This window comes from Tursiops truncatus, chromosome 2 (assembly GCF_011762595.2).
Source record: "Tursiops truncatus isolate mTurTru1 chromosome 2, mTurTru1.mat.Y, whole genome shotgun sequence".
In the NCBI taxonomy this organism is placed as follows: Eukaryota; Metazoa; Chordata; class Mammalia; order Artiodactyla; family Delphinidae; genus Tursiops; species Tursiops truncatus.
This window is the reverse complement of record NC_047035.1, coordinates 149,536,556-149,559,922: the sequence shown is the minus strand read 5'-3', so window position 1 is coordinate 149,559,922 and position 23,367 is coordinate 149,536,556.

The following is a 23,367-nucleotide window of genomic DNA, read 5'->3' as shown; positions in this document are numbered from 1 at the left end:
TTGATGGTGAGAGGATATCAGTCAGGCAAGGATGCTCAGCCAGGGGGTAACCAGCGCTTTTGCAAACAGCAGGTACTGTCCCAGCTTCAAAGCTCTGCTGTGGAGGACTGTGATTACCGCATACTACTGAGCAAGACCTAAAGGTGTGGCAGGTGCCACACTGGGTGGGGTTGGGTGCTAGCAATTGGTGAGAAGCACTTAGAGATCCTGAAGACCAGTCACCCAGAGGGTTCCCAGAGTGCCTGCTTCAGTGGTTATTCTGGGGCCCAGTCAAACCTCAACAGAACAGTAAAACAATATGTCCACTGAGAAGGAGAGCCAACATCGACTGGCCAATGTGGACATGGCTAGAGACCGTCTCCTTTCAATATTTACTTCTGTTTAATAGGAAGAATGGCCAGTGTAATTCACAGAGTGCTGAATAATTGACTCACTGTTGTAATGTATGAAGTTTCCTTTTAATTCTCAGAGCACAAATAAGCAAATCACTATTTTGTACAGAATTAGATCATGGGTCTTTTTTCTATACAACAATTGAAATTCTGCTGGAAATAACAAAGGGCAACACTTCCCCAACCAGAATTTTAAACCTCCTGATGCAAATAAATTGCACATCTTTGACATTGCAAATGAGTTGCTACTATTATGAAAGCATTAATAGTATTATAAGTATCCTTAAAAAGATGTGCATCAATTTATTCCAGTAGTAAATCCAAGATTTACTTAGATCTTCACAAGATCAATCATGCCGGTTTCCAAGAGGAGTGAATATTAAAAGCGTTGATAGTGCATACAGCGATAGCAAGAATTAGAATAGCTTACCAATGTACATCAAGACTTACCTACCTTAAGCTTCTGCAAAAGAGGAAGTTATTTTTTTCACAGTGGTACATACTATGCATGGATAAATAATCAAAATTAAACTGAGAAAAGATGGATGCAAACAGAGCTGATATGGATTGGGAAAGAGCTTTGTTGTTTTGTTTCATAATTATGAGATGTAATGGACCCAGAAATATTTGAGAAAGAAATTGTCCAAATGAAAATCTGAATAGCTTTAGAAAATGTGTGTACATGCATCCACACACCATCCCTGTCCCTGGAAAGCAGATTTCTCTCTCACTATGAGGAAGTAATTAAGCAGAGGGGACAACAGCAGCCACCCTGAGGGTGTTAGAGGAAAAGAAACTGCAGGCAGTTTATACATTTGGGACAGATAGCTGCCTGCTCTCCTGTCTGAGTTCAAAGGACAAAGTGAGAGAGGTCTGTAGTTACAGAATTTAACAAAACCAAAAAGCCTGAGGCTGATGTTGCCTCAAACAAGAGTCAACGCTGTGACCAGGCCCTTAGAAGAGATGAAAAGTTGCAGCTGTTTCCCACCTCTTGGTCACCATGTTTGCAACTGCGATTCTTATATATGAATGAAGGAATATAAACTTCTTAAGTGCAGGAATGTGCCTTCAGTTGCAGGAAGCATTGTATCTTGTGTATCCTGGGTGCCCAGTAGCAGCTATCAACCAACCACTATCTATTCAGGTGAAGGGTCTAGAAACAGTTTTGTGCAACTAATACATTGAGGGCCAGAGGGTGTGTCACATGAACATGAACAGACATAGAGCGGAAGCTAGTGGTGCTCTTCAAATATTTTAAGGGATGCCAGATGGAAGAAGTGTCTACTTTAAATTTTAACCAAGCAAGACCCTATGGGGCCTTCCCAGGACAGAACCCCTTTGTCTTTCACCTGCCTCTTGTCTGTAGAAAAACTTTAGTCAAAGAATAAATTCAATCAGAGAAGTGAGAAAGTGCAGAAAGAAAGAACAGTCAAGCAAGACAAAATGATGATAATTTAACCATAAACAAAGTCAAGGCCCTTTAATTCCTCCTCAAGGGCTATAGATAATATTCTGAGGCATATCCTTTGAGCTGTTTTGCCGATACTGAAACCTCCATCAGGTGGAAAAAGTTAACTCCATGATAAGCAGACTGTAGCCATGACATAAGCTGCTCCCTCTTACACAGTTCCAAGAACTAACCTCAAGGAAATGGGAACAAAATGACCCTGGAACCAAAGGTTAACTGTACTTAAAACAATCAAGATGATGCTTATCAGACCACTGCAGGACCAATTTCAAGATGATTGCTGGAGCTGACTGTGCTGCTCTGAACATAGCTCCCTTCCCCCACAGACCCCTGAAACTTCCCTTTAAAAGCTTTTGCCCCTTGATCGACAGCAGAGAGGTGGTTCTTTGGGACATGAGTTCACCTTCTCCCCAGGTTGCTGGCCTCCTGAATAAAGCAACCTTTTCTTTCCTACCAATACTTGTCTCTCGAATATTGGCTTTCAAGCTGCAAGCAGCCAAACCTGAGTTCGGTAGTAAAATCACCAAAGGGAAGGTCTAGAACTAAGGGGTGGAAGCTACTTGGAAGCAGATACTCATTGTAATAGAGAACTTTTAGCCATCAAAGTGCCCCAGCATTTTGGAAGCAGTGAGCTTTATGTCTCTCCAGACTGAAAATGAGTAACTTCGTGAACAGCTTCTCAAATCCTATCCCCAGGCAATAGGATTTGCTGGAAAGTCAAAAGAAGAGCTGTGTTTACATGACACATAAGTATTGGTAAATGCATCAAACTCTTGTCGAGAAAGTAAACTAATTTTACAGTTGTCATACAGCCTGAACATTAATTGAATTCAAACGTCTTTGTCACTAATACATAATATCAGCTGGTTAAGAAAAGAGTGATAATCTCTCGAGTGACAACTTTGAGACCTGAGAGAGTTAATCATGGAATTAATGAACCTGGCCCTTCTGCTTCTGACACTTCTATACAACATCCTCCACTCTCCTCTTGACTGACCATCTTGTTGTCCACAGTGGCCTAAAGGGCTGTATGGCCTTTTGGGATGGAGCTCAGATTTACCACATTCTCTTCCACGAGTGCACGAGGTGCATGGAAGTCTCGGTGGGATGGCCGTGTCTGGCCTCACACACTGGACTTGAGAAGAATTCTCTGGAATCAGACAGCAGGAAAGAGAACGTGTGACAAGTAAGATTTATGTTCGGATGGGAGCCTGGTAAAATTACAGCAGCATACTAAACCAGATGTGACTAAGTTTAAAACAATCTTGTTAGGGTAAATAGGTTCTTAAAACATCATTAAAACTGAAAGCTGATGACATGTTGGACAAACACTGGCTTTTCTGAGTGTCTGCTCAGTCATTTTTTTGTGAGGGAGAAGCTGCAACACCAAGTCCTGGTAATGAATAATGTACAGTAACCAAGCCAGTGAAACGATCTCCAACAAAAACATGTCTCCACACCAAATTCACATGTCACAGGACCCCAGCTAAGTACGTAGCTATGATTTCTGTTGTGTCCCCTGCTTCTGGTGTTCTTGAACATTTGAACATATGTCTCAGGGCTCTGCTGAGCCTCCCTCTGTCTGAATGTGGAAGGAAATCAGAGGGGGAGAGTGTGGATACCTTCCTGTTGATAGGCCTTAACAGTGCAAGACCTGGAGGGCCAGTCACAGAAAGGAGCAGGGGAGAGGCCTCCGCACAACCCAGGAGTGCCAGAAACTCTAGAATCTGCTGCTTGACCTCTTATGGCCAGAGAATTTGGGTCTGTATTAACTTCCATGAAAAACTTGGAATTAGATCTAGGAAGAGTAGCTTGTGATGATGATGTTTTTAATCACTCAACTGTAACAGTTGGTTATTTTTAACCTACTGCTATCTTGGAATCCATAGAGAGAAGCAAGTTAGAAAGTGTCTAAGAGCTGATAAAATTTCAGCAGGAAATATGTGGAGAGGATTAGTGAGCAAAGCAATAAATTTGAACCTGGATCTATGACTGGCTAAGGAATATCTTTCTACTCTTCCCATTGCCTTGGGGTTATTTCTGCTCCTCTGTTCTTATCCCATTTGTTTTCATTATGAGGATTAGCTGATATTGGATGGTCACATACCATTAGTTTGTGAGTCACTGCTTAGAAATTGTCATCATTTAAAATTTGGTTAACTGATTTCTGTGAGCATTGTATTAATTACTAGTAGATGTCAGTCATTTTCACTTACGGCTTCTGTTCTGCTTAGGTGTGGTGCTGGCTCTGGCTCTCCTTTGGGAAAAATCTCTAGTCTATCACTCACACGTCTTCCTTACTGTCTTTCCCTATAGCTGCCTACAAATAGATAGAATGTACTAATTCAGTGTATCAGTTGGATCACAAAATGTGGTGAAAAAATCATTTGTAGAGCTTCAAGATGGTGGAGGAGTAAGACATGGAGATCACCTTCCAACCCACAAATAGATCAAAAATACATCTACATGTGAAACAGCTCCTACAGAACACCTACTGAACGCTGGCAGAAGATCTCAGGCTTCACAAGAGGCAAAAAACTCACCACGTACCTGGGTAGGGCAAAAGAAAAAAGAAAAAACAGAGACAAAAGAATAGGGATGGGACCTGAGCCCCTGGGAGGGAGCTGTAAAGGAGGAAAAGCTTCCACACACTAGGAAGCCCCTTCACTGGTGGAGACAGTGGGTGGGGGTGGGAGGCTTTGGAGCCACAGCAGAGAGCACAGCAACAGGGGAGCAAAGGGAAAAGCGGAGAGATTCCAGCACAGAGGAAGGGTGCTGACCAGCTCTCACCAGCCTGAGAGGCTTGTCTGCTCACCCGCCGGGGTGGGTGGGGGCTGGGAGCTGAGGCTTCGGGCTTCGGAGGTCGGATCCCAGAGAGAGGACTGGGGTTGGTTGCGTGAACACAGCCTGAAGGGGCTAGTGCGCCACAGCTAGCCACGAGGGAGTCCGAGAAAATGTCTGGAACTGCCTAAGAGGCAAGAGACCATTGTTTCAGGGTGTATGAGGAGAGGGGATTCAGAGCACCGCCTAAATGAGCTCCAGAGACAGGCGCAAGCCGCGGCTATCAGTGTGGACACCAGAGACTGTCATGAGAGGCAAAGGCTGCTGCTGCAGCCACCAAGAATACTGTGTGCAAGCACAGGTCACTATCCACACCTCCCCTTCCAGGAGGCTGTGCAGCCCACCACTGCCAGGGCCCCGTGATCCAGGGACAACTTCCCCAGGAGAACACACGGCACGCCTCAGGCTGTTGCAACGTCACACTGGCCTCTGCCGCTGCAGGCTCGCCCTGCATTCCATACCCCTCCCTCCCCCTGGCCTGAGTGAGCCAGAACCCCCAAATCTGCTGCTACTTTAACGCTGTCCTGTCTGGGTGGGGAACAGATGCCCTCAGGCAACCTACACGCAGAGGCAGGGCCAAATTCAAAGCTGAACCCCAGAAGCTGTGCGAACAAAGAAGAGAAAGGGAAATCTGTCCATGCAGCCTCAGGAGCAGCAGATGAAATCTCCACAATCAAATTGATGTACCCTGCATCTGTGGAATACCTGAATAGAAAACGAATCATTCCAAAATTGACTTGGTGGCCTTTGGGATCAACTGTAGACTGGGGTTTGCTTTCTGCATCTAATTTGTTTCTGGTTTTATGTTATCTTAGTTTAGTATTCAGAGCTTACTATCATTGGTAGATTTGTTTATTGATTTGGTTGCTCTCTTTCCTTTTTTTTTAATATATATATATATTTTTCCTTTTTCTCCCTTTGTGAGTGTGTATGTGTATGCTTTTTTGTGTGATTTTGTCTGTATAGCTTTGCTTTTACCATTTGTCCTAGGGCTCTGTCTGTCCAGTTTTTTTGGGGTTTTTTTTTTAGTATAGTTTTTAGCGCTTGTTATCATCGGTGGATTTGTTTTTTGGTTTCGTTACTCTCTTTCCTTTTTTTTAAATTCCTTTTTTATTTTTAATAATTTTTTTAAAATAAATTTTATTTTATTTTTCTTTCTTTCTTTTTTTTCCCTCTCTTTTCTTCTGGCCGGGTAGCTGACAGAGTCTTGGTGCTCCCGCCGGGTATCAGGCCTGTGCCTCTGAGGTGGGAGACCCGAGTTCAGGGCATTGGTCCACCAGAGACCTCCCGGCCCCACATAATATCAAACAGCAAAAGCTCTCTCTATTTCAATGATAAGACCCAGCTCCACTCAACGACAAGCAAGCTACAGTGCTGGACCCCCTATGCCAAACAAGTAGCAAGACAGGAACACAACTCCACCCATCAGCAGAGAGACTGCCTGAAATCATAATAAGGCCACAGACACCCCAAAACACACCACCGGACACGGTCCTGCCCACCAGAAAGACAAGATACAGCCTCATCCACCAGAACACAGGCACTAGTCCCCTCCACCAGGAAGCCTACACAACGCACTGAACCAACCTTAGCCACTGTGGGCAGACACTGAAAACAGTGGGAAGTACAAACCTGCAGCCTATGAAAAGGAGACCCCAAACATAGTAAGTTAAGCAAAATGAGAAGACAGAGACACACACAGCAGATGAAGGAGCAAGATAAAAACCCACCAGACCTAACAAATGAAGAGCAAATAGGCAGTCTACCTGAAAAAAGAATTCAGAGTAATGATAGTAAAGATGATCAAAATCTTGGAAATAGAATGGAGAGAATACAAGAAACGTTTGACAAGGACTTAGAAGAACTAAAGAGCAAACAAACAATGATGAACAACACAATAAATGAAGTTAAAAATTCTCTAGAAGGAATCAATAGCAGAATAAATGAGGCAGAAGAACAGATAAGTGACCTGGAAGATAAACTAGTGGAAATAACTACTGCAGAGCAGAATAAAGAAAAAAGAATGAAAAGAATAGAGGACAGTCTCAGAGACCTCTGGACAACATTAAATGCACCAACACTTCGAATTATAGGGGTCCCAGAAGAAGAAGAGGAAAAGAAAGGGACTGAGAAAATGTTTGAAGAGATTATAGTTGAAAAGTTCCCTAATATGGGAAAGGAAATAGTCAATCAAGGCCAGAAAGCACACAGAGTTCCATACAGGAAAAATCCAAGGAGAAACATGCCAAGACACATATTAATTAAACTATTAAAAATTAAATACAAAGAAAAAATATTAAAAGCAGCAAGGGAAAAACAACAAATAACACACAAGGGAATCCCCATAAGGTTAACAGCTGATGTTTCAGCAGAAACTCTGCAAACCAGAAGAGAGTGGCAGGACATATTTAAAGTGATGAAAGAGAAAAACCTACAACCAAGATTACTCTACCCAGCAAGGATCTCGTTCAGATTTGATGGAGAAATTAAAACCTTTAAAGACAAGCAAAAGCTGAGAGAATTCAGCACCACCAAATCAGCTTTAAAACAAATGCTAAAGGAACTTCTCTAGGCAAGAAACACAAGAGAAGGAAAAGACCTACAATAACAAACCCAAAACAATTAAGACACTGGTAATAGGAACACACATATCGATAACTACCTTAAATGTAAATGGATTAAACACTCCAAGCAAAGACATAGACTGGTTGAATGGATACAAAAACAAGATCCATATATATGCTGTCTACAAGAGACCCACATCAGACCTAGGGACGCATACAGACTGAAAGTGAGGGGATGGAAAAAGATATTCCATGCAAATGGAAATCAAAAGAAAACTGGAGTAGCAATTCTTATATCAGACAAAATAGACTTTAAAAGAAAGACTATTACAATAGACAAAGAAGGGCACTAAATAAAGATCAAGGGATCAATCCAAGAAGAAGATATAACAATTGTAAATATTTAAGCACCCAGCATAGGAGCACCTCAATACATAAGACAAATGCTAACAGCCATAAAAGGGGAAATGGACAGTAACACAATCATAGTAGGGGACTTTAACACCCCACTTTCACCAATGGACAGATCATCCAAAATGAAAATAAATAAGGAAACACAAGCTTTAAATGACACATTTAACAAGATGGACTTAATTGATAGTTACAGGACATTCCATCCAAAAACAACAGAATACACTTTCTTCTCAAGTGCTGATGGAACATTCTCCAGGATAGATCATATCTTGGGTAACAAATCAAGCCTTGGTAAATTTAAGAAAATGGAAATTGTATCAAGTATCTTTTCCAACCCCAACGCTATGAGATGAGATATCAATTACAGGAAAAAAATCTGTAAAAAATACAAACACATGGAGGCTAAACAATAAACTACTAAATAACCAAGAGATCACTGAAGAAATCAAAGAGAAAATCAAAAAATACCTAGAAACAACTGACAATGAAAACACAACAACCCAAAACCTATGGGATGCAGCAAAAGCAGTTCTAAGAGGGAAGTTTATAGCAATACAATCCTACCTCAAGAAACAAGAAACATCTCAAATAAACAACCTAACCATACACCTAAAACAATTAGAGAAAGAAGAACAAAAAAACCCCAAGTCAGCAGAAGGAAAGAAATCATAAAGATCAGCAGATCAGAAATAAATGAAAAAGAAATGAAGGAAACAGTAGCAAAGATCAATAAAACTGAAAGCTGATTCTTTAAGAAGATTAACAAAATTGATAAACCATTAGGCAGACTCATCAAGAAAAAAAGGGAGAAGACTCAAATCAATAGAATTAGAAATGAAAAAGGAGAAGTAACAGCAGACCCTGCAGAATACAAAGGATCATGAGAGATTACTACAAGCAACTCTATGCCAATAAAATGGACAACCTGGAAGAAATGGACAAATTCTTAGAAAAGCACAATCTCTCGAGACTGAACCAGGAAAAAATAGAAAATATAAACAGATCAGTCGTAAGCACTGAAATTGAAACTGTGATTAAAAATCTTCCAACAAACGAAAGCCCAGGACCAGATGCCTTCACAGGCAAATTCTATCAAACATTTAGAGAAGAGCTAACACCTATCCTTCTCAAACTCTTTCAAAATACAGCAGAAGGAGGAACACTTCCCAAACTCATTCTATAAGGCCATCATTACCCTGATACCAAAACCAGACAAATATGTCACAAAAAGAGAAAACTAGAGACCAATATCACTGATGAACATAGATGCAAAAATCCTCAACAAAATACTAGCAAACAGAATCCAGCAGCACCCAGCAATGCAAGAATTCTTCAATACATGCAAATCAGTCAGTGTGATAAACCATATTAATAAATTGAAGGAGAAAAACCATATGATCATCTCAATAGATGCAGAAAAAGCTCTTGTTAAAATTCAACACCCATTTATGATAAAAACCATCCAGAAAGTGGACAGAGAGGGAACTTACCTCAACATAATAAAGGCCATATATGACAAACCCACAGCCAACATCGTTCTCCATGGTGAAAAACTGAAATCATTTCCACTAAGATCAGGGACAAGACAAGGTCGCCCACCCTCACCACTATTATTCAACATAGTTTTGGAAGTTTTAGCCACGGCAGTCAGAGAAGAAAAAGAAATAAAAGGAATCCAAAAAGGAAAAGAAGAAGTAAAACTGTCATTGTTTGTAGATGACATGTTATTATATATGTAGAGAATCCCAAAGATGCTACCAGAAAACTACTAGAGCTAATCAATGAATTTGGTAAAGTAGCAGGATATAAAATTAATGCACAGAAATCTCTTGCATTCCTATACACTAATGATGAAAAATCTGAAAGGGAAATTAAGGAAACACTCCCACTTACCATTGCAACAAAAAGAATAAAATACCTAGGAATAAACCTACCCAAGGAGACAAAGACCTATATTCAGAAAACTATAAGACACTGATGAAAGAAATTAAAGGTGATACAAACAGTTGGAGAGATATACCATGTTCTTGGTTTGGAAGAATCAACATTGTGAAAATGACTCTACTACCCAAAGCAATCTACAGATTCAATGCAATCCCTATCAAACTACCAATGACACTTTTCACAGAACTAGAACAAAAAATTTCACAATTTGTATGGAAACACAAAAGACCCCGAGTAGCCAAAGCAATCTTGAGAAAGAAAAATGGAGCTGGAAGAATCAGGGTCCGTGACTGTAGACTATACTACATAGCTACAGTAATCAAGACAGTATGGTACTGGCACAAAAACAGAAATATAGATCAATGGAACAGGATAGAAAGCCCAGAGATAAACCCACACACATATGGTCACCTTATCTTTGATACAGGAGGCAAGAATATACAATGGAGAAAAGACAGCCTCTTCAATAAGTGGTGCTGGGAAAACTGGACAGCTACATGTAAAAGTATGAAATTAGAACACTCCCTAACACCATACACAAAAATAAACTCAAAATGGATTAAAGATCTAAATGTAAGGCCAGACACTATAAAACTCTTAGAGGACAACATAGAACACTCTATGACATACATCGCAGAAAGATCCTTTTAGACCCACCTCCTGGAGAAATGCAAATAAAAACAAAAATTAAAAAAATGGGACCTAATGAAAGTTAAAAGCTTTTTCAAAGCAAAGGAAACCATAAACAAGATGAAAAGACAACCCTCAGAATGGGAGAAAATATTTGCAAATGAAGCAACTGACAAAGGATTAATCTCCAAAATATACAGGCAGTTCATGCAGCTCAATATCAGAAAAACAACCCAATCCAAAAATGGGCAGAAGATCTAAATAGACATTTCTCTAAAGAAGATATACAGATTGCCAGCCAGCACATGAAAGGATGCTCAACATCACTAATCATTAGAGAAATGCAAATCAAAACTATAATGAATTATCACCTGACACTGGTCAGAATGGCCATCATCAAAGAATCTACCAACAATAAAGGCTGGAGAGGGTGTGGAGAAAAGGGAACCCTCCTGCCCTGTTGGTTGGAATGTAAATTGATACAGCCACTATGGAGAACAGTATGGAGTTTCCTTAAAAAACTAAAAACAGAACTGCCTACGACCCAGCAATCCCACTACTGGGCCTATACCCTGAGAAAACCATAATTCAAAGAGAGTCATGTACCACAGTGTTCATTGCAGCTCTATTTACAATAGCCAGGACACAGAAGTAACCTAAGCATCCATCGACAGATGAATGGATAAAGAAGATGTGGCACATATATACAAAGGAATGTTACTCAGCCATAAAAAAGAAATGAAATTGAGTTATTTGTAGTGAGGTGGATGGACCTAGAGACTGTCATACAGAGTGAAGTAAGTCAGAAAGAGAAAAACAAATACTGTATGCTACACATATATATGGAATCTAAAAAAAAAAAAAATAGCTCTGAAGATCCTAGGGGCAGGACAGGAATAAAGACACAGATGTAGAGAATGGACTTGAGGACACGGGGAGTGGGAAGCGTAACCTGGGACGAAGTGAGAGAGTGGCATGGACATATATACACTACCAAATGTAAAATAGATAGCTAGTGGGAAGCAGCCACATAGCATAGGGAGATCAGCTCGGTGCTTTGTGTCCCCTTGGGGGGGGATAGGGAGGGTGGGAGGGAGATGTAAGAGGACGGAGATATGGGGATATATGTTTATGTATAGCTGATTCACTTTGTTATACAGCAGAAACTAACACACCATTGTAAAGCAATTATAGTCCAATAAAGATGTAAAAAAAATCATTTGTATTCAGAACAACAGAAATACTGTATGAAAAGAAAAACCAAAAATGCAAATTAAGGAAAACATCCATTGTGCTGGCTTTTTCTGAAAATCCACTTGCACATGTTAAAAAGAAAAAAAAATAGCACACCTAAGGAAAAAGAGAAAGCCAACAGAACATTTCATGGAAATAAAATTTTCAAGTGAAGAAAGCAAAGAAAAATAGGTTTTAAATGTGTATTTGCATTTGGACTTGAAAGATCTCAGTGTCAGGAATAATAGGGTGTAGCTTCTTTTTATTGAAATATAGTTGATTTACAATAGTGTATTAGTTTCATAACTTCTTTTTAACTATGGGAAAACCAACCACCGGGATACCCAATGTGAGGTGATAGATCCCCATCTTACTAATTCTAAAGGGGAACCTATGGCACCCCAAAGGCATGGAAATACCCCAGAAGTGCTCACATGTACACACACCGTCATACTAGTCACACTTTACTAGAGAGATTTTCCTAGAATATATGTGCTTTTTAGAAATTGCCTTGATTCCCTTTCGTTATCTCGAGCTGTAGGAATGAAGGGTGAAGCTAGTGTAATGTCATGATGCGTTTATTCGTCGCCTACTTATACCCCAGTCTTCCGGAAAAATTGTCCTAGAAGAGAAAGAAAATCATTAATTTTTTTGTTTCCATTTGTAATTTATGCCCCCAACTGTTTCTCAAATGAGTGTGAAGTCACAATGATCCTGGTTACTTGACCAGCTGCGAACTAAATTATTAAATAATCCTTTGAAAATGAAAAGAGCTTCTCATACTTATTTTTTTCCTCTGATGTTCTCATTTTTAGTGTTTTTCATGACATTTCAAATTTGGATCTAAATAACAGCATTAACTCTCTGCAGATTCCCAAAATATTATAAGCTAACAGTTATTTCATATGGCATTATGCCAGGCTCAGATGACAGAAGCCACATATGTAAAATCCAACAGGTAACAACTCTGCTCTGTCAGACGGGGAAGCCGCGTGTCAGCCAACAGAGCCCCAGGAGTCACCGGGAGACTTAACAGTGCCAGGAGGAAATTAGTAATAATGATAAACTCAAGAATGTTTTTGTGGTATTGGAGGACGGACTCATTTTGAAAACAACTTATGGTTGGTGGGAGATAAAGAAATAGAAATGTTAGAAGTGTTTTAAAGGATAAAAAGGGGACTCGTGGCTTTCACTGATACTCAAAGTTTGCATCGGTTAACAAGAACTGTGTAGAGATAGAAAAAAAGGAAAGTTATTTGAGACTGGATAGAGCAAAGTTTGATCTCAAAGGCAAAAAGCCAGCTTTGAAAAGGATTCAGAAGTCTTGATGGAGTAAAAAAAAATCTTTGAAGCATTCATTTTACTCCAGGGAAATTAGAAATTTCTTAGAAATGAGCTCTGCTGGAGCAATGATATGGAAAAATAACTTCACCACAAATAAGTCCATTGGAGAAACAACTTAGTTTCTCAAGTATGTGGAGCCACTGATGCAAAATGCATTTGACTCATCGTTGGAAGGGGAGTTTTATTTAGCTGTGAAGCTGGCATGATATTTTTAGAAATAGTAAAGTTCATGGAGTTTTTAAAGTGTTGAATGTCTTTAGCAGATGACATTTTTAGGGGGTGTGCAGAAGTGACCATTCTGGGCTGGAGGCTTTAGCTCCTGTCCTGCTCTCCTCAAGGCTGGGCCCGGGGTGTGGCTCGGCTGCACTGTGGAGGCTCTGGGGCTGGGGCTGTAAGTTCTCCCAAGGCAGCCTGCTCCTGAATTCCTTCCAATTCTCCAGGAACACGTGGTTCCCTGGAGAACACCACCTCAGAATTTCAGAGCTGGGGTGGACTTTAACATCCCTTACCACGTCCTCCAGTCCCCACTTGAACCGGAGGAGAGGGAGGCGGAGTTCGTTGAGTGTACACGGGTCAGCCTCAGCTGCACCTGGAGTCTCCACGTCCCCCCACTTCCCCCAGCTGCCTCTCGTTTTCGCCAGATGGAATAACGTGGGACGCTGCCCAGGGTGGGGAAAGCTCTTGCCACTTTACAAGAATAGTACACTTTTGGCTGAGGCTGGGCTGTGGTTTCCTGAGAAGTATGTTGCCTGGTCATCCTGCCTCTTTCCTTTCTGAGTAATACAATTTTTCTGTGGAATGGATGCAGAGAAGTGTCACCCTTCCATGGAAGAACCAGATGTGGCCAGGCCTCTGGCAGGCTTCACCGTTCCGGGAGCGCTCCTGCCCTCCCAGCTTCCCTCTTGCCCCGCTTCTGTCTGTGACTTGTGATCACCCACCACATCTGCCCCCAAATGACAAGTGGCCTCAACGTTTTCCTGGGTCCAGCCATGGCAATGAGAAGGCAGATAAGGCACCAAACAAAGCCCACATGCAGAAAATCCATCTTTCTCTCCTTTAAAAAGAAAATCTATTGCTTTTTTTAAAATTGCAATACAGTTGATTTATAATATTATATTAGTTTCAGGTGTACAACATAGTGATTCAAAATTTTTATAGATTATACTCCATTTAAAGTTATTGCAACATAATGGCTATATTCCCTATACTGTAGAATATATCCTTGTAGCTTATTTATTTTATACATCATAGTTTGTGTCTCTTAACCCCCGACCCCTATCTTGCCCCTCCCCCTTTCCTCTCCCCACTGGTAACCACTGGTTTGTTCTATATTATCTGTGAGTTTGCTTCTGTTTTTTTAATATATACTTGCTTGTTTTATTTTTGAGATTCCACGTATAAGTGGTAACATAAGAGTATTTGTCTTTCTCTATCAGACTTATTTCACTAAGCATAATACTCTCTAGCTCCATCTGTGTTGTTGCAAATGGCAAAATGTCACTCTTTTTATGGCTGAGTAATATTCCATTTGTATATATGTACCACATCTTCCTTATCCATTCATCTGTCAATAGACACTTAGGTTGCTTTCATACCTTTGCTATTGTAAATAGTGCTGCTGTGACATTGGGGTGCATGTATCTTTTCAAATTAGTGTTTTTGTTTTCTTTGGATATATACCCAGGAGTGAAATTGCTGGATCATGTGATAGTTATATTTTTAGTTTTTTTGTCGCACAGCTAAGATATGAGCATATTAGTATATTTTGGATCTGTTTAGTTGTCAGAGGCTTAAGTAAATGTTTTGCTCATTAGGACTTGCTAAAGAATGTCTGAAGGTACTTAGGACATTGTTTTGTCATGAGAGCTATAAAATAAGAAATGTGAAATTCCAAATTTCTTAACATAAAGACTATAACATGACCCACCCAGACCAGATCCAAGTGGAATTTGGAGCTAGTGGTCATGTCTGAGTGCTGATTAAATGTAGAAATGAGAGACAGCCACCCATCCAGCTGCCTGCCCTGGGCTCTCTGATGGTGTACTGGGTATGTTTTTTAGACATTCTCCTCAGAATTCAGATTTCCGGAAATTCAGAAACTAGACAAAGACATATGTCAGTTTTGTTTCTGAAATATTGACTCAGGAAAAAAATCATTCTCAATGAAAAACATTTTATTGTGCTGTTTCCTAATCCACCTGTGTAGTGGGGACTCTTCCTCGTTTTGTATAAGACCAGTCAGTTTGATTTCTCAGCCCCTGGGATAGAGCATCGTTATAGTGCAGAGAACTCAGCTATGTAAACAAACAACTTGAAACATGCATCCAATCTATGAGACCAACTTCTAGATGGTGCCAGGACCCCACTAAGATAGTGCCACCTTACCCCATTCTCCAGGAGGTCTCATCAAGAATTCACATTAAATCCCTGGGAAATCTGGGGATGGGTTACTAATGTCTACAGTGCTGAGAGGTGTTGTTTAATTGGATATTTGCAGCATGTTTATCAACTGGTGATAAAGCAGGAGGGATGAAAGTGTCCCAAGAGTAGTGACTGTTGAGGGTTCAGGACTTTGGCTCTCCTCTTTTCTCACTGTGATCCTCTGCTTGGTGATAGGATACAGTCTCCACTGTAAAGCCTCTCTTCATATGGATAACTCCCCAATGTATGTTTGGATCCTAGACCTCCCCTACATTCCAGATAGTGCAGCAAACCACCTATGCAACATTCCCACTTGGGTGCTCTACTGGCATCTCAAAACCAGCACGTCCAAAACTAAGCTAATGCTTTTCTCCGGCCAAACCCCTCATCATTCAGCCTCTCTTGTCTCTATATCAATTCTGTTCTTCTGGTTGCTTGGGACAGAAACTTGGAGTCCCCCTTGACACGTTCCCTCATGTCACATGTTCGATACACCAGCAAACCCTATTATATACCCATATGTGACCACTTCTCACTGTCACATGACAACACAGACGTGAGCAGTTCAAGTTTCTGACCCAAATTATCACAGTAGTCTCCTAGCTGGTCTTTGTGCTCTGCCCCATGCTCTATTACAGTCTATTCTTGACACAGCAACCAGAGAGACTCTTTAGGTTGAAAATATAAGTCAAATAAAGTCACCTCAGGACTTCCCTGGTGGTGCAGTGGTTAAGAATCCGCCTGCCCATGCAGGGGACACGGGTTCGATCCCTGGTCTGGGAAGATCCCACATGCTGTGGAGCAGCTAAGCCCATGAGCCACAACTACTGAGCCCAACCACAGCTACTGAAGCCTGAGCGCCTAGAGCCCATGCTCTGCAACAAAAGAAGCCACCACAGTGAGAAGTCCGCGCACCTCAACAAAGAGCAGCCCCCACTCACCACAACTAGAGAAAACCCACGCAGAGCAACGAAGACCCAATGCAGCAGCCCAAAATAATTTTTTAAAAAAGGTTACCTCTTAGCTCAGTAGCTTCCCATTTCACTGAGTCAGAGTGAAGTTCTACCAGCAGCACCCAGCATTCACTGGTGCCTGTTGCCTCTTCAAAGACGACTCTGCTGCTCTGTTAGTGCTCACTCTGCTCTAGCCACACCTGCATCCTGGCCAGATGCCATCTCCCCCTGAGACTGTCGTGCCCAGCCCCTCAGTTCTGCCCAGCCTCGCCCTGCTCTCCTTCCCTTCCCTCCCCTGCACCCTTACCCTGTAACACAGTGTGATTGACTGGTGTGAACTCCTGTGTGAGGAACACCTTACACCATCAGAATGTTGATGCCACATCATGGAGATCTTTACTCCTTTGTTTGCTGATGTATCTCAAGTGCCAGGAACAGTGACTTGCACATAGTGGGTGCACATTTAACATTTATTGAATGAATTCATGTTTCTGTGTGATCACAAGCTCCCTGAAGGATGTAAAGAATTCTGTCTCCACACAAACACACACAGCTCCAACCAGAGCCCACTCTCATCCTTCCATCTCCCACCAGAACCCGCGGTTCAATGTTCTCACAATGACTGTCCCACTTTACCCATCGGTCCAGACCTTGTCCCCCGCTTTTAGACGATGACCAACTTAAGTGCAGACAGTCATGTTTTCTTCCCTTGCGATCTCCCCATTTTAAAAGACAGTAATGCTTTTGAATGAGACTTTTCCTGATGACTAGGACTGCCTCTTAACGTTCAAAAGCCAAGGTCAAAGGTACTAAGTATCCCCACATTCTAGTGAATGTTCTGGAACATTCTAAAGAATGCTGCAGTGCTGCCAGAATCATGCCCTCTCCCAGACCAAGATGTAGGTGTCCTGACCTTTGACACTGTTCGCCCCACAACCCATCCAGCCTACAAAACCAGGTCTAGAATGCGTTTTGCTTGAGTTGAGGACTTTTCTTGAGTTCTTGGCCCCCTTGGGGCCAGGGAGTACCCTTGTAGCAAACGGGTACTCCCTGGCCCCAAGACAAGGACTGGGCTCCAAAGTAACTGCTTCTGGAGATTGGGGTGCCTGGTGTCCCACACCCTGCCTGAGCACTTGTGAACAGCAGAAGGTTATAAGTCTTCCCCACGTGGCCCCCCATTGTAGCATGAGAAAGGATTCCTGGAACTCCACCTAGAGACACATACCCACCACTTTACTGAAAAGGGAAGCTAGCCAGGCAAGCCGAGAGGCAGCAGTGGCGTCTGTGTGTCTCCTCCACCTGATGTTGGGTGTGGAAATGAGCATTGAAGGGACGTTACTCAGGGGTGGCCTTGAGTGATAGCTCTTCTTCCCTGATGATTCTTACACATGGTAGGGTGTTTTAAAGGGAGGACATGGGTGGATTACCCACCATGTTTTCATAACTCACACAGAATACTCCTGCTGTTTGATATGGTTCTTTCGAATCTTAGATAATGGAAAACAAATATCGTAGGAAAGAGGGAAGATGCTTCTGGAAGACTGGGCTTCAGAGTCAATAGAAACATGACAAATTGCTCTTTATGGGCAATAGGGCAACATTCTCTTCCTTTTTATCCATTTCCCAGGAGCACTGAAGTACGACCCTTTGCAGTACAGTGTCATCTTCATGACACGATATTTCTCAGAAAGGATGCTTTAGCACTGATCAATCTGTACACAAGCCACGGTGTAAGTACAGTGTCCAGAAGTTTTGTACTTGAGGAAATGGGCCCTTAGCAATAAAGCACTATTTATAGGACACCTCATCATATGGGCATCCAGAGTGTCTAATATAAACACCAAGGAAAAATAAATGTAGCTCAGTCACAAATAAAATCACATATGATGAGTTCCAGTTTATTTAGAAGATTAACTACATGAGTGGTTCCATGTTCTCTCTATTTATATGGTTTCATAGATAAATGCTATGCCCAGAATAGCTCCAAATGCCTCACAGAATATGAGAATATCTTTTCTCTTCCAGAGACATTTTTCACGGCAAAATGAAGGATTAATTTATGTTAGAAATAATAATCTTATTGGGTGTACCTGATTGGATTATTGAAAGCAGGTGTGTTTTGAGTTGGTTTAAATGTTTTCTCCATCACTTCGCCATCTGTAATGAGACTAAACTTTTGACTTTGTCTCCTACCTAGAGCAGAATTTTCGGGAAGAAAGGAAGTTTCGCAAACAGTTGGTTCAGCTCCCTCTTTTGCCGTCATCCCACAGTGGGTGTTGTCTTCTCGTGTGTACAGAGCTGCCCAGCGCTGGGTAGGGCTCTTGCCCAGCATCAGTGCCCCTTCCTGCTGTGGGTTTTCTCCTTATTAGTACCCAGCCTCTGTTGTTCACTAGCTGTGTGGCCTTGGGCCTCAGTTTCCTCATCAGTTAGATGAAAGAGTTCAGTTAGACCATCTCTGAGACCTTCTCCAGCTCTGAGTTGTAGCATCTCTAAGACTCACAGAGAGCCTTGTAATGAGCAGAAGTCCCTTAGCATAATGGAAGTGTCTGATCCAACAAAAAATTACAAAATTCATTGTGGAGTGTATTTCTTCTTTTGTTCTGCTTCTCAATCAATTACTTAACCAGTGTTTATTGTATTTTCTCAGTGACTCAGACATTGTATTATTTTTTTTCTCATTCATCCAAAGGCACCCTCTCCAATTGCATGGTGTGCCAGCTACGTGGCCACCCAGGGAGGTCCTGCATCCTCTCTGGGTCAACTCAGTTCCTGGATAGTTTAGAAAGCCCTCTTTGTCTACTCCAATCGTATTTGTCCGTTCCTCTTATAAAATCAGAGTGATGCACAGATCCTTTGGCATTCAGGATGACAGTCAGTCCTTTGCAGTGTTAACCTTTATCATGTGCAGCTACTGGCATTATGCATGTTTGCTTGTTCTGTATGCCGTCTTCCAATGTAGGCTGTGAGGGAGGGTGGGTGCTCTTACCTACCGAATAGCGTCTACCTCAAGGCTTGATCGAAGTCAAGTGTTGGTTGAATGAATGGTAAAGCGATAGTCCCAGAAGCCTGAATGGGAGGAGGGCCAGCAAGGCTGGAGACTGACAAGCAGGGCGAGCCTTCCGGCAGAAGAGGCCTTCTCGGAGTTAGGCATTGATTTGCTGTGGGGACATTTTCCATGATTCTGGGCCTGGTTTTCAGCCACATTGAACCAGAAATTAATCTAGAATGCCGACATATACAACATAGTAAAGATATCTAGCTCTGAATACATCTCAGAAAGAGAAACACAATTAGGTGATGTGGAGAAACATGTCAGGGACTATGAGTTACAGCTGCATTGACTGAGAGCCTGGCAGCACGCCAGGGTTTTGCATGGATGCTTTCTGCAAAGGAGTTTCACACAGGATGACATTGAACATAGGAGATCCAGTAAAGCTAGATCCTCCACACCAAAGCTTACGCTCTCTCCAGTGTGCCTCACTGGATCTTTCACCAAAACTCAATAGAAAACGTACACCATCTTAATGAAGGTAGAAATAGTACTTATGAGAGTGTAGTGTGCTGTACTATTTCCATGTGCTTTATCTCACTCAATACCTTAGGAAGGTAGAATTTTCTCCTTCACAGAAATGGGATAACTTCAAAATCACAGTTTGTAAGTGGGTTAATACAGATTAATGAATGCAGGATTTTCAGAGTTCCAGATGTAGTCAGAATGGGCCATGCAAAGATTATTAACAGAAATGGTGTGGTAATTATATCAACTTAAAATGCATGTAGAAACTGGGAATGAGAACCACCTATTCACTTCTTTAGAGGAAAATAATGCCCACCCTTGAGATAAGAGCAGGTATCTCAAAAAGAAAAACAAGCCCTTGGAATTGTGTGTTGCATGTCTGCTCCTGCTGACACAGTGGAGTTGGAGAGAGTTTAAAGTGAATCCCTTTTATTTTGTGCCCAGCTTGCAGCTACAGCTACACTCGCAGCCTGTAAGCGGAGACTAGCTAACAGAGAAACAGCATGGAGGCCAGGGGAGCCCTGACATGGATGGGGGAAATCACAGTAGACAAACCTGATTTTTGTTTCTGGTAGAATTATAAGATTCGTGGAAATGGGGAAGACAGTGGATGCTGTATATGTTTATTTTAGCAAAATACTTGATATTGTATTTTCATGACGTCTTTTATAAAGAATATCAGATGGTTTGGAAGCAATCACTGTCATTTGTGTTTGAAAGTAGCTATGTTGTGGTAAATAAAGGAAAATAACAAAAAATCCAGTGGGACTAGGTTTCTCCCACGTGGTGAAAACGGTAGGGATGAGAGGGCTCAACTCCAGAATGCCTGATGCTTAACGAGAGACAGGGAGATGGGAAGGTACAGGTGGTTTGGAGCAGTGAGTTCAAATGTAATGGAAAGCAGGAAAACTCTAGAAATACCCCTAAAAGACAGAATCGGAGATAATTCACTAAATAAGTTCAAACCTAAAGGTTCCGGAAAGCACCTGCCAGGTGAGGAGCACATTGGAAATGGGGGAGCTAGCATATCGCTGGATTCTAGCTGCTGTTTTCCTGACAGTGGACCCTGCTGCCTCTTGCTGGAAGGATGTCCAGACAAGTGTCAGGAAGGCCCCTCCCATGAGTCCCTGGGACCGAGTTGCACCCACGGAGTTGCTGACTTTGCCCAGCGTGTTGCCAGCCTGTTCTCCACGGACCCATCTGGCAGTACTAGTGTAAACATTCAGGTTTTTCTTTTCTTACATTTTCACCACAAGTTTTATTTCTTCCCTGTCCATACAACACTATTTTTCTCTTTCTACTAGAAAAATGTACTGTAAGATTTCTATTCTTTCACTTAAACAATGAAAATAATTGTGCTTCAGTGATTTCTGAGAAAATGGAATAAACAGGAGGAGATGTCAGTAAAAGTACTTTTATCTTTTCTTTTAAATGGGTCAGAGATTTTTGTGAAGCAAAATTATTCAAATGATTCATTTATAAAAATGCCTACTTTTTGTACTTTAAATATGCTAACAATATTAGGGTTCTCTGCACAGGTAAGAGCAAAATATCATATTGGTTCTGTATGCATGTGTGTACACACACACACACACACACACACACACACACACACACACAGAGAGAGAGAGAGAGAGAGAGAGAGGTTGAGATTTACTTTGAAGAGCTGGCTCTTCAATTATGGAGGCTGAAAAGTCCTACTATCTGCCGTCTGCAAGCCAGAGACCCAGGAAACCTGGGGTTGTGATTCAGCCCAAGTCCGAAGGTCTGAGAATCAGGGAGCTCATGGTGTAACTCCCAGCCCGAGGACAGGAGATGAGATGAGAGGTCCCATTCAAGCTGTGAGGCAGGAAAAAAAGGCAAAACCCTCCTTCCAACACTTTTTGTTCTATTAAGGCCCTCAACAGATTGGATGATGTCCACGCACATTGGGGAGGATCATGTACTTTATAGAGTCTGCTGATTCAAGTGCCAGGCTCATCCAGAAACACCTTCACAGACACATGCAGAAATAATGTGTAATCTGGGCGCCCCATGGCCAGCATGGCAGCTACTTATCTTAACACTTGTTTTCACCCTTTGAAATCTATGGTAGAAGACTTAACACCGAGAGACTCCCTAACCCCACCTCCCAGATACATTAGAGCAGAAGATAGAATCACAGACATCTAAATCGGGAGAATTGTCAGGGGTCACAGGCTGGGCGATAGAACTTCCTCTACTGTGCCATTTATTCTGGTCAAATGCAAGTTCGCCTTCTTAGAATCTCATGTCCTAGGGTGTCTTGCTTAAATGACCACCATGTTCACTGGGGCACTGGCAGGGACAGAGGTCTCCGTCCAGAGGCAAATGGGGGTCTGGGATGTAGGCAGCTGTTCCTTGAGGTCATCCAAGGACCTAGGTCCATTCTCGTTGCTTCACTCCTGCAGGATGCCTTCTCTGGTCTGCAGAGGTGAATCGGGCCTCTGTCCACAAGAGGGGAAGGAGGAAGTGAAGCCCAGTGAGTCCGTCCACGGCCATTTGATCTCTCTCCTTTATCTGGAAGGTAGTCACGGGCTCACCCCAGTTGTGCCTTCTAAAATCCCCCAGAGTGCAGATGAACATGGGACACAGGGTCTGTTATTAAAAGGAAAAAGGAGGAAAGAAATGGGGTGACAATTAGAGCCTCCTTCACAATTACCCATCCACGTGCAAAACTGTAATAATAGCATAAGGTAAAGATAATTTGGTTGGGACCAGTCAGAAACAGGGATGAAATGACCACCTGAAAGAAGTTTGTGTTTAGTTTTCTGATGTAACAGAGGAAACTTATTAATAGCAGAAGGCAGCAGAAAAATGGGCATCCACAGCACAGATGTGTCCTTCTCAGCTCTGGTGAAATGCGTCCCTTGCTTTCTGCCTGAAGACACCTCCTGTCACCTGGCAATGCTCAATAACACAGGTTATGCCCTCCATCTGGCCTCCCTGCCTCTCAGGTTCCCCCACATCTAATCTCTCTCACACACAACCTTCTCCTCACCCAACACATCCCACCAAGGCAACAAGAAGCTGGGAGTGTCTTCACATTTACTACCAAAACCCAGACCCCCTGGCCTGGCTCCTGGTCCTCCACGGCCTGGCCGCATGCCGCTGACGATGAGATCTTTTCTCATTCCTGCTCAGGGATTCAGGCAGACATGCCCGCAAACGCCTTTGAATGTTAGGTTCCTAATCTTTTCATCCTTTGTTAAGAAATGCTTTTCATTTTAATGCCGCTGTACTTTCTGTTTGCATTTAAAGCCCTTTTCCTGTTAATGACCTCAAGGTAGATGTTTCCCCTAATTGAAGAAAGAACAACAAAGCTTTAGCATCAGCATCTCGCATCTCATGCCTGTTGCTCCCTTATTAAAGTATCATACAATGCACAAACAGCTGTTTTCAGAGTGCTTTTTACTTTCCGTTCCTGAAGCAAAGAAATATTAATGGCAAATCACAGTGAAGTGCCCCAGCCGATAGGACTAGCTGCTTTCAGAAATAATCACTCCTGATGGGGTCCTAAACAATATATATGTATATTTACGGAAAGAAATCAGTCAAGAACATTCCTCTTTGACTGGTTGGTAAGACATGATGGCTTTGGTCCTAAAAGAAGCTCCTCGTGCCTTTC